This window comes from Galeopterus variegatus, unplaced genomic scaffold (genome assembly GCF_000696425.1).
Source record: "Galeopterus variegatus unplaced genomic scaffold, G_variegatus-3.0.2 Scaffold7222, whole genome shotgun sequence".
NCBI classification, from domain to species: Eukaryota; Metazoa; Chordata; class Mammalia; order Dermoptera; family Cynocephalidae; genus Galeopterus; species Galeopterus variegatus.
In genome coordinates, this window is record NW_007733333.1 from 40,634 (window position 1) to 43,309 (window position 2,676).

The window sequence follows — 2,676 nt, forward strand, 5'->3', positions numbered from 1 at the left end:
CGGGTAATGGTTCTTATACCCGCCATGTTTTCTTTCTTCGGCTGCCTGTTTCATCCCACCCTGCAGGGGCGGGTGTCACCCACCTGTCTGGACCCTGTTCCATGGGCGGCACATATATTTCCATTTGTAACGGTGTCTGTCTCCCTGCCCCAGGAAGGGAGGGAGGACTGAGTCCCTGAAACTGTTATAATAGAAAAGGCATTGGTTTGAATGCATGTTACAAGGCTTACCTTTGTTTAAGGTGCTTTTTCTGGCCATCTTATCTTAACTGGGGCTTTACCTACAGCCTCCTTCCCTGGTTTGGGCAAATTATGGTATTTCAGCCTGAAGTAGTAAATGTGTTTTGGGAAAGATGAATGGGCCCTTAGAACAACAGGTGATGGTTTGTGACAAGTCTGTCTGGGTGTGATGAAGTCTCTCCAGTGATAGAATTAATCTCTGGGTGCTGAAAATTTCTAGGGAGAGAATTGACATCAATTGAGTTTGTTTGGAAAATCTGTCTTTAGATGGATAAAGGAAATTCAAAAAGCCCTGCTATGCTTACCTACTGGTGGCAAAAATATACCAAAGTTACATATTTTAGGGTGTTATTTTTTGAACTCCTTCAACACTAGCTTTGTTTAATGAGTAATTCAAGCATAATTGTTAGAATGAGTAAATCAGGTGAATTTAAATAGCATAGAAGTTTATAGATGAATTTGCAATACTTTTAAAAATCTTTTTCATCAATTTAAAATCTTAATGTCCTGTTAAATTAAGTAATAGATACTAGCTTAGTGTCTGAGTCATTTCTAAGTTAAAATACTGAAACAATTATTAAGCATAAGTTTAAATTTATATACTTCAACATCTTGTTTTTATATAATACAGAAAAGCTAAATACGTTTGTATCTGGTAATAAACATAAAATACGGAGGAAATGAACTTTTCTAAAAATTATGAAATGGTTTTCATCTACAAATGCTGATATAAAACAGGCCAAAATTGCTTATTTCCTAGGGTTTTCACTGGAAATTAAGGTTACTAAGATTTAAAATTGTAATGAGTATATGTAATTAAAACTCCTAAAAATAAGGAAAACAATTCTGTATGCAAAGTGTACAAAAAAAGCAAGATATGTTTTTGGTGAGAAAGTTTATTAGGAAGGCATAAAAATGTGGTTTTTGTTAAAAGAAAAGTAATTTTGTCTAGTTTGGATGCTTTTTAAAGGTTGTTTCAAAATTAAGAAATAAAAATAGGAATTATAGAGATAAAACTGGATGAATATAGAAAGTTAAAGAAACAGCAAAAGAAAATCTTGTGTGGTTAAAGTGACCAAGATTAAATGCATTTATCATAATTGATTTTTTAAAAATTGAGCCCTAATATCATAAGCACACTAATACAAATCTGGTTTTCCTTTTTAAACAAAATTTTCCTGTAGTATTAATAAGAGACAGTAAATAAATTTTGTTTGCCTTATGAGTAAACTCGAAGAAGATAGAGAGAGAGAAAAGAGAAAGAGATACAGAAACAGATTCTGTGTGCCTCGTGTTGTCTTTATAAAGGTCTTTTGATTGGAGACCTTAAGGCAAAGCTAAATAGGGAAGTTTCTGCTTGGAAGCAGATGACATCCTAAATAAGGTATCCTAGATATCGACAGCTTTCCAAAGATCACAGACGATGACTTCTCTGCCATCATTAAACTCTTACTTCCCTTAATTTTTCCTTCCCTATGCCTACTTCTTTTGTTCAGCTGGATAATGCTATAATTAGAATTTCACAATTAGTAGGTTCTTCAGGTAATTTGATGGAGTGTTGGATCAGCCATGACAAATCCAGATCTTTACGTGACCTCAGGGATCCTTTAGTTTATCCAGTAGCTAATCGCTGTAGCATCCTAACAGAACTGTTGTTCACATCGTACTGGTGCTAAGATTTCTAGACGCACTTGTTCTCACTCCCTGTTTTAATTTAACTCAGTAATGGGATCCAAGAACCAGGACCAATGAGGACGTCACAAGACAGGTTTCCACCAGAAGCCCAAATGGAGTTTATTGCAAACTGATTTATGTACCAGGGTTCTATCGTGCTCTTGTAACCTATGGTAACTCTGCCTCAGACGCTTGGCTCGAAACTGCCAATTTTACCCTTCCAAGTAATGCATCCATGAACAATAGACCCAGAAAGGGGGTCGTGTATGCACCCACGGGCTATACTTTTATTTACAGAGGATTTCACAGCCAGTCTTACACATGGGCAAACTTATGCCTTGATGGATAAAAGACCAAGGGCCGATGTGGCCTAGGAATTTTAATACATTTCTTGCTCCATAAGTCAAAGCCAGAACATCGGTTCACTCATCTTAACCACCATCACAGGTTAAGGAGGACATTGGCAGGAAGGCTTCACTCTACAGATGGGCATCATTTGTTAGTTCCCCTTTTCCATGGCTTGGAGTAAATTTCAATGAGGCAATGATTAGAAATTTCTCTCTCCTAATAAGCTCCATAGCAGATTCTATTACAAAGACTGTGATTGCAAAACAGACTTTAAATTCTCTGGCTAAAGTTGTGCTAGATAATAGAATTGCTTTAGGGGCCGGCCAGGTGGCGCACTGCTACAGTGCGCCGCTCGGGAGTGTGGCGGCACTCCCGCCGAGGGTTCGGATCCCACATACAGACCGGTTCCCGCTCA